This window comes from Astyanax mexicanus, chromosome 7 (assembly GCF_023375975.1).
Source record: "Astyanax mexicanus isolate ESR-SI-001 chromosome 7, AstMex3_surface, whole genome shotgun sequence".
Classification (NCBI taxonomy): domain Eukaryota; kingdom Metazoa; phylum Chordata; class Actinopteri; order Characiformes; family Acestrorhamphidae; genus Astyanax; species Astyanax mexicanus.
Window position 1 is genome coordinate 20,742,358 of NC_064414.1, and position 10,695 is coordinate 20,753,052.

Sequence of the window (10,695 nt, forward strand, 5' to 3'; positions counted from 1 at the left end):
TTGAATGCACTTGTGTTTAAACAGTGCCAGCTGAGGTTTCATATATATGGTTTATGTGTATAATATGATTACATATGCATATATACAGCGGTGTGCAGAAGTCTGGTCAAACTTTCTGTTATTTTAAAGAGTCAAGGGTCAAATCTGATTTGCAAGAATGCTTGATGAAAATAGCGATGACATTATGCTTTAAAAGTGGAATGAAGATTTGTTCCATATTTCAAAATAGCAGCAAAAGGAAACGAACAGAAGAGAAAAGTTTCAGACCTCTAAAAGGTCAGGGCTCTGTAAGTTTGCACCCTTTTGAAATAGTCAGGTGAAATACTGTCCCATGACTTTTGTCCCACATTATTATTATGCATGAAAGCCAAGAATGCTGCACTATGCAAGAAGATATGCATGTGAGGCCTTCTGAATTTAATGTAGATGCTAATTTTGCCACAGTCACTTTAATGTACGCATGGACAATTCTAGCCAGACACAGCCGGTTACAATCATTCCCACCCATTGCTCTGTCAACTGTGGAGGGTAATGCCTTCTGTAAAGTTTGTAAAGGGATGTTTTTTTCATCTGGAACCCACTATAAGGCTCCACTCAAACTCAAACTGTAATTTACGTTATCTTGCCATGAACACACTGGCCAGTGTTCAATACGGGTTTAGCTGAAACAAGGCATTTAAACGGCTAAGCCTAAGCTTCACTTCAGTAAACAAGAAGAAATACAGTACCAGTCAAAAGCTTAGTGTAGATTAATACTAAAGTCATCCAAACTATGTAGAAAAACAGATGGAATGATTTAGTAAACAAAAAAGTCTTAAACAAACAAGAATATGGTTTATATTTTAGATTCTTCAAAGTAGCACCTCTTGCTTAGATGGGAGTTTTGCACATCTTGGCTGATATTTTCTCAGTCAGCTTTATGAGGTAGAGTCACCTGGAATGGCTTTCAGTTAACAGCTGTGCTAAACTTGTCAAGAGTGCATCAGTTGTAAAAAGTAAAAAGGTTAAGTTTGTATACAGTGAATAAACCTATTTAAGTAATGTTCTAAACCAGGGGTGACCAAACTACGGCCGTTTCATTCTATTTCTAAAATACCTCGCGGGCCATTTGCGGCCTGTTTCCTTTTTTGGAGCGGCCCGCGAGGTATTTTAGAAATAGAATGAAAGTTGGCCCTCTGTTAAGCAGGTTTTTATAAAGTGAGATTCAAAGTTTGAACGCTAGGTGTCAGAAACGGGCCAAAGAGTCTAAAAGCGGAGAGAGTGTGCATTTCTAGCGCAGAAAAACATGGGAAAGGAGTCTAAAAGCGGAGGGGGTGCGCATTTGTAGCGCAGAAAAACAGGCCAAAAAGTCTAAAAGCGGAGAGAGTGCACATTTCTAGCACAGAAAAATGGGCCAAAGAGTCTAAAAGCGGAGAGGGTGCCCATTTGTAGCGCAGAAAAACGGGCCAAAGAGTCTAAAAGTTGCCGTAATTAAGGAGTTTAATATTCAGAGACATCATGAAATTAAACATCAATTTGAAAAATCTTAGTTTACACGACACTGTCAAAGATAAAGATAGTAAGTCAAGTAAAATGGTGTGCAAATGAAATAATCAGGAAAAAAGTATTATTTAAAGTGGTATATTTCATTATTTGTTTTATTACAGAGTGTGGCCCGTGACTTCAAATATATTTCTCCTTCTGGCCCCCAACAAAAAAAGTTTGGACACCCCTGTACTAAACCATATTATGGCAAGAACTACTCAACTAAGTAAAGAAAAAATACTTTAAGAAATAAAGGTCAGTCAATCTGAAATATTTCGTAACTATAGAAGTATTCTCGAGTGCAGTTGCATAGACCATCGAAAATGTTGATGAAACTGGCTCTCATCAGGACCACCCTAGGAAAAAAAGACCAAGAGTTACCTCTGCTGTACAGGATTCTAGTTCATCAAAGTTACTAGCCATAGAATCCACAAATTAACAGCAGCCCAATATAAGAGCACCTTAATACCTCACAGAGTATTTTGATTTGTTGAACACTTTTAACTTTAGTGCATGGTTCCTTGTGTGTTCCTTCATAGTCTGAATAACTTCAGTATTAATTTAAATGTAGAGAGATAAAAAATATTAAATAAGAAAGTCTGTCCAAATTCTGACTGGGACTCTTTACTGGTAGCTTTAATTCACAAACATTTTCTTTTTCCTGGCATTGTAGGTTATCCCAGTAGTTTACGTATTTTAGCATGATCAGGACATATTTGTCCTAAATTGTACGATAACACGTACAAATGCACTCATACACACACACACACACACACTCTATCATAAAGTAGCCAGGCTCAAGGAAGTAAAAAAGGTGTTTACTCAGTAATAATGCAAACGAAAAGAGTCATCGGCTCCACCGCTGCCAAGAAATTGAGCGAGTAAACACGGCCATTAAAAGTGTTCAAATAAGACCGGCACTTATGGGTATAAGCTGCGCCATAATTTTATAATCCCCTGAATATGTGTATGTGCTGTGTGCTTTGAAGAGAGGGTCTGTGTGAGACTGAGTGTGTTATTGTGGCGTGTTTGTGAGCTAAGTGGGCGACCGCACAAAGATTTACACCAAGCAATCTTAGCTGGTATACGTTTACAACACAAACACGCATTGTATGTTTAAAGGTCATTTTAATGTTTTTTCTCAAATGTTTTGCCACATTTTATATAAAACATGACATGGAATGAAATTTAAAAGCATCTGTTAAACTACTCAGCTGAACCAAAACGAAATATTTCCACAGCAAAAAGCCATAAATCGCTCAAAATCTCTAATTCATGCTTAAAGGTTGAATAAATCCATCAATGAATAAAGTCAATGTCATCAAAATGAAATGACCTTTTATTATTGCTTAAACTAAAACCACCAAATTACTAAAAATAATGGCTGTGCAACATGGAAACAGGGGATCATGAACATGCCTTGCTTAATTTTCCTCAGATCAGAATGAAAATGATTTAAAAAGACACTAAACCCTAAATCATATTTTTTCATTAATAGCTAAATCTTTGAATTAGTAAAACATACCAGACAAAATAAAAAAAAAACATTTCTTAACCTTTAAAAAATGGTTCAACTGTGCTATAGGTAAAGATTATATTTCTGTTTACTTTGGGGCAGAAACTAACAATATGCAAATCAGTCAATCAGTATTACCCTCTGGTAACATCCAACCATCTGCATCTCACCTCTACCAGAGGACGAATCAGCTCTCCCTCAGGCCTCGCCCCTAAACCCATACATCACCCAGTGCCCCATCTAAACTACTCCTTGCATTTATTTTTTTTTTTTTTTCTTTTCAAGTTTGAGCTGAGGGTGGAGTCAGCTCAAATCAAATTGGGGTTGTGAAATTGTTTCTTTTTTTTTTTTTTATTAAAGATGAATGTTGCAACTCAATCTGTCCCAGAAAAAGGCACACTTCAAAAAATATATATATATATATCACTGAAAGCCCAGTATTGCCTTGACATTTATGACTATAACCTAATCTAAATAAGAAAGTTTCATCTATGACTTATAAACAGAATCATATGAGTCACGCCTCGATACATTAAAACTTAAATACTTCCTTATCACCTATCTGAATCATACCCAGCCCGACAAAACACACATACACACACACACACACGCACACACACACACACACACACACACACACACAGCTGTTGTGAAAAAACGTTTGGCCATTTTGACTTCAGCTGTACACACAAAAAAACTCTACAGATTTACAGATTGTATTTTCAATTTGGAGTATTTCTAAGTCACACTAAGTCAAAAGGACACCTGCTTCAAATTATGTAAAATCATATATTTTTACATATATGTTTATGTAGTTCAAGAATAACATAAAAAATATATTTTTATTGGGGGGACTGTTAGTTTTGGGGCCCTCACCCATACAAATTGTATGATCAATTAGATGCCGTTTCATGTATTCTGATGTATTTAAACACCTCATTTTCCCTACAAAAGTAATTTAATATAATGACCATTTTAGAGTCAGACACAGCTCCCTTGTCAGCAGCTCTAGCTCTATGCAGCTTACTGGGCTCTCCAGAAACTCTGTCCGCACACAATAACATTTTTTAACCACATTTCAATATACAAGCTGCTACACAACAAACTTTAGCGCTATTAAAGCGAATTAGCTATCCCCCTTCAGATTTATTAGTGGAGACGCCCACGGTCAGATTGTATATGGCGCACAGGCTTGTGAGATGATTTCTCTGGGTCATTAAGCCACATTTCCACATATTTACCGCTGGATGTTAAGGTCAAAAGCCAACCTCCCAGCACAGGACCCGGACCTCACGAACGAGCACGGACACCTTTACTGGAAGTGTTATGGTCAAGGACAATGAAGGAGCGGAAGGAAAGCTGACTCAAACAACGGAGAGAGAAGAGGAAATACCAAATTGTGGAAAGGTCATGAAGGCATGAAGGCCATGAATAGCTGCTGTGGGCTTTCAGTTGTTTGAGGTAAATGTGTAGTAGTTTTATACCACGTCATACGTTGTGTGTGTGCACTGTTTGGTAGTATATATAGAACCTAATCACATCAGTAATTGACTGATTGAAGAGACTGATGTTGTGAAAAGTAGTGCTAGATTCACTACTTGTCCCAAATTATGTTGAGTTATTAAAACATTTATAAAACGATCAACATTTGGTTTAAAGATGGCTGAGACTGCATGTTTGTCACAGCATGCAGCACCAAATAATGTACTGTATGTTGGTAGAATGTCTGTGTGTATTATTGTGCATCCTGGAGCATCTCACTTTTTCAGTACTGTAAACACTAAAACATTTATATTTAATAATAATGTTTTAAAATTTTTCAGATCCCTGAAATCAGTACAGTCAGGACTTAAGCTGGACCTTATCCCAATTCCACCACCCTTAATTTGAATGGAAAAAACAGAGCTCTGATTGGGGAATACATAATAAAATAGAATATATACTCTATCACGCAAATGTATAAGTTGTGAGGTTCTATCTAACATTCCTTAATCCACAGTGTCACGTGTTTACTGGGAATACATAATAGAAGGCATTACCACCCACAGTACACAGTAAAGCAATGGGCGGTAAGGATCACGACTGGCAGTGTCTGGCCTGCACTATAGGACCATGTGGTGCGGCCTCAGCTTTTGTCCTTAAGGGACATTTATATATATATATATATATATATATATATATATATATATATATATATATATATATATATATATATATAAAATTTTATTTTTATTTTTTCCCATTTTCTTCCCAATTTATACGGCCAATTACCCAACCCACTTTTGGAACTCTTCCTATCACTAGTGATGCCCCAACACACCAGGAGGGTGAAGACTAACAGTATCACATGTATCAGGCCTCCTCTGATACATGTGAAGGCAGCCACCGCCTCTTTTTTGGCAAGCTGCATGAACAGGATCTATACTTCTAATGAATGTGAATACTTTTCACACCTCACCACACCTCTTCACCACATCTTGAGTGAGGAGTATTTTCTTATACTACCACCATGTGAAGTTTTCACCATTTTCAACTTTTGAAATTCTTTTGCATTCAAATGCATTCTTTCCGTCGTTTTTACAGACAGGTTAGCAGGTTATAGGAATGGCTAGAGGACTTCCCTGCAGAAGTGGCCTCGGCCCACTCCATGCACACACACACACACACACGCCACACATATCACCGCGGCGAAAATATGTGTGTATTCAACATAGGTCAACTACTTCCCATGAGGCGCCACCAGCAGTGCATGTGTGTGCCGTCTGCCGCTCGGCCTACGTAACGTGATTCATGCGTGTCTGTCGAGTCGGAGCGCGGAGCGTGCCGCCAGTGTTAGTAAACTGAAGGGTGAGGGAGGAAGTGGCTCATTGGACACACACACACTCTCCTGCATTTATTCTACCGTTTATGGATGTCGTCAATGCTCTGGCCCAGTGACCGCACGCTTGTAAACACTGACCTCACGCACATGACGCGTAAATATTTGTTAGCGGCGAAGAGGGCGAAGGCTCGGAGGAAGGAACATCCCTCTTAGCATGCAAATTATCGTGCACTTGGTATGTTTCAGGCTAGTAAGCATTCCACAACTCATAACTCTTCCAAAGTTGGTGGTGGTCTCGCAAACGGGCTGAAGGTGTAGATCACAAACATCTAATTAGCTTCTTCTGGTGTGCAGCAGAAGCTTTAAATCCCATTAACTCTAAGACCCCTGCTGAAAACAAACAGCCTGGCTGCTGGACCATCTTACTGTATCTCTTGAACAGCATGGGGCAGGTTTTCATTTGAGCTTAATTGATCAACTTTGACAACCAAACTACAACTCCAAACAATTAAATCCAAGCTTGCCCAAACTGGTCGACTATCATGATCAGCATGACTAGAATCAACATGACCAAGCTGGTGATCCAGTATGAGCTGATCAGCCACCTTCACCAACAAAGACCATCATAGACCATCCAAATCCAGCCACCCTCAAAAGCTGGTCTTGAGTTGATTTTTTTCAAGTATAAGACAGCAATGTCTGGCATTAGGGCATTTGGGATGGTGCCAATTGGTTAAAGTTCATCTGCTGCAGAAAGTCCTATTCTATTGGTAATACTTTCTACAGAGACAAGACAAGCTGCATGTGTGCATTTGCACATCTGTATCAGCAATGGGTGCAACTTCACATAGCTAGCTAAATGCATTCATTAGGAATGGTGTCCACAAATATATATATATTCCACATATATATATATATATATATATATATATATATATATATATATATATATATATATATATATATATATATATATATATATATATGATCTGCTATATACTGTAGTTTAGACTAAATAATAAACCAGAATATCTTAGAAATTTGGAATATTTTATAAGACTAATTGGTACTTTTGCAGTGTGGGCAGTATACCAAGTCCTGCTGGAAAATAAAATCCTAATTTCCATAAAAGTTGTCAGCAGAGGGAAGCATGAAGTGCTGTAAGATTTTTGACTTGATATAAAGCACTGAACCAACACCAGCACATGACATGGCTCTCCAAACCATCACTGATTCCCCACACTGCCAAAAGTACCAATCAGTCTTATATAATATTAACATTTTTCTGAGACACTAATTTTTGGGTTTTCATTGGCTGTAAGCCATTATCATGAACAATAAAAGAAATAAATGCTTAAAATAGATCACTCTGTGTGTAACACATCTATATAATTTTTTAAGATGTGCCAGTTTTTTTCTTCAAACTCTACTAGTGCTTTTACATGAAAGGAAACACAAATCTTAGGGACTGCTGCTTTAGGCTGCCTAAATCACCATTCTTTCCAATACTCAATTATATCCACCCATTCTCACTAAAGTTATAAGAAAACAAAAAAAAGAACTTCCACACAGATGTTATAGATGGACTTTAGGGTATGGAAATATTATATATGGGCCCTTTAAAGCTGGGCCATTTGTCTCAGCACCAGCAGTCCCAGTTGAAAGAGCTCCACACACACAGAAGCATGAAGAATAAGGCCTTTCTTAGCGATTGTGGCAGTAGCCTTACAGGAAGCCCCGCCGCTCTCTCAGGAGAACAGTGACACAAAATAGAAACTTTCAGGAGCTGAATGGAGCGACTGAAAGCTCTCATAAAAATGACAAAAGCAGCAGAGGAGAGAAGGGCTGGAAGTGGGCGTAGGTGAGGAACTGGACTCTTCCTGCCATAATCAGAAGTCAAGAGTATTTCCTTTCATTGTAGCAGCTTCGGGCCCATTAAGCACGTTGATTCAGCCCACCCCCCATCTGCACACACACACACTCCCACTCACACACTCTCTCTCTCTTTATCTCTGTTTAGCATACACTCCAAATACCTTCTATTCTTATTCAAAGTTCATAGAAGAGACACTAAACGAATTAAAATGACAAACACTCTAGACTGACCACTAAACTTTTGGCCCAATATCATAAACATACATATATACATACTGTATTTTACAGACTATAAGGCGCACTATCAACGAACATCTATTTTCTGCTCTATTTTCATACATAAGGCACACTGGGTTATAAGGCACCCTTTAGGAGTTAATAGTAAGGAATAAGGGTGTTGTCATGTTTCCTTTCTAATCGAAAACTGTTAATTTGGGTGAGTAAAGCGCTTCTGTTCATTTACAGTAAGCTTAGATTTCCAATGTTTTCAACAAAGCAGTTAGCAGCACTTAGCGCTAATAAATGGCAATGAGTTCCGGTTAGCCAGGGCGCTATCACCTAGCGGTTTGTCTCACGTAGCTTGTTTTAACACGGTAAACACACAGACTACAGAGTCTGATATACTCATCTTTGAACAGTGAAACAGCTAGAGCTGCGGTTAGCGCACTACATAATGCTAACACTGCTCCAGCCTTGGTGCTGGAGAAACTTCACTGAAACTCCTTTACAACACTGGCTTTACTGCTCGTTACAACATGACTAATAGAATTCATACATAAGGGAAAATTAAAGGATTTTAAGTGCGCCAAAAAAGTCCAAAAAATACAGTACACACTTTCCAGCTCCATAGGAGCACACACACAAGCACACACACATTTATACACAGCAGGTACATACAGCCTACTTGGCTGGGAGCTGCTCATTGTGGCCTGCGATAAACACTTCATTATGAAATGCAGCAGGACTCTGTAAATATTTGCTCAGGGATGTTATCAGGCCTCCTTATCTCGCCCTGAACTCTCAACACTGCATGGATTCCGGCCCCTTTATTTTCCTAATGACTCGCTGGAACTGATATCTAACCGAAAGTACAATTGAAATCAGTCTGATTCCTCCTAAAGAGGGCTAAACAAACTAAAAGCAAACAGGGCTAAAGGCTTTGGGACAGCTCAAGTTAGCCTGAGTGAGAAAGCCCTATCTGCTACCAGCAGAGATCACAGAGCCACACCCTCTGATCCAGGGAGAAAGGGCCTGAACGCTGGAACCAAGTCCCGCATAGCATGTTTAAACAGGAAATGACTGACATGTATAGCAAGGGAATTTACAGCTGGATCTGGAAAGCCTCACAGCAGGTATTAGCCAGTGTTTATATCAGGATTTTCTGAGGAGGCGAGTCAGTAAGTAAATGGACTCCTGCAGATAGAGGTTCTCACATGTGGATTTAAGATTAAGTCGGTTAAACAACACTTCAAAATCAAGGTACTTAAAATAGTTCTTTGAGCGAAGCCACAGAACAGTGGTTCTAAAGTAGTGCTAGGAACTGTGGTGGTACTCCAGATGACCTCAGGACATCATTTCATAATTTAGTCATACATTTTAACTTGTAATTTTCATGGCATTATATTTGTTTGGGTTTAGTGGTTAACTAGTTACACCATGTATAGTGACCTCACAGAACAATGGTTCTAAAATAGTGCTAGGAGCTGTGCTGGTGTGCCAGATGACCTCAGGACATCATTTCATGCTCTTAGAATTTAGTGCTGAGTCTTCACATTCAGAGCATTATATTTGTTTGTATTTAGTGGTTAACTGGGTAGTCCATGTATAGTGATATCATAGATCAGCGGTTCTAAAATAGTGCTAGGAAATGTGGTGGTGTGCCAGATGACCTCAGGACATCATTTCATAGTTTAGTCATAGAATTTAGTGCTTCATACAATACAATATTAAGAGTTTGAAATCTCTTATGTTTCACTTGTAATGTTCATAGCATTAGATGTGATTGTGTTTAGTGATTCACTATTTAGATCATGTATAGTGATGCACTAATACAGTGGTTCTAAAGTAGTTCTAGGAACTAAGGTGGTGTGCCAGACGACCTCAGGATATTATTTCATACTTTTAGTATTTACTTCTGCATTCACAAACATATTACAGTTTGAATTCTATAACGGTTTCACTTATACAGTCCACAACATTCTATTTGTTTAGTATAGGGTTAGACCATTTAAACAGCCCACACTTCAGTTTTTCCCTTAAAAACTACAGTACTGTTATTATTATATTAAATACAATAGAATAGGCCTTACAGTAGAACCATGATGGACTCCACAATATAGGCTTAGCCAATTAGTTTCCAAATAGCTGATAAATAGTTGTTGCATTAGGATTAATAGCTAAATAATTAAACTAGGGCTCAGTGCAGTACACACTTTAATTTACCACACCTTCTGTAGTTTCACACTCCTGCTGTTTCACTCCATCTCAGGCTAACCAAAATGCTACAGTGGATATAACTGCATTCACAAGAAACAATAAACAAACATCATACCATGCTAGTTGGAAGAGGTAGAAATATGAGTGTGTGGCACATGCAGCTCTGAAAAAAAAAATTAAACCACTTAAAATGATGTGTTTCTTTTATTTTACCAAATTGAAAACCTCTGAAATATAATCAAGAGGAAGATGGATGATCACAAGCTAACAAGCTGAACTGCTTGAATTTTTGCACCAGGAGTGGCATAACATTATTCAAAAGCATTGCGTAAGACTGGTGGAGGAGAACATGCCAAAATGCATGCAACTATGATTAAAAACCAGGGTTATTCCACCAAATATTGAATTCTGAACTCTTAAACCTTTATGAATATGAAGCTTGCATTATTTGAGGTCTGAAAGCTCTGCATCGTTTTTGTTATTTCAGACATTTCTCATTTTCTGCAAATAAATGCTCTAAATG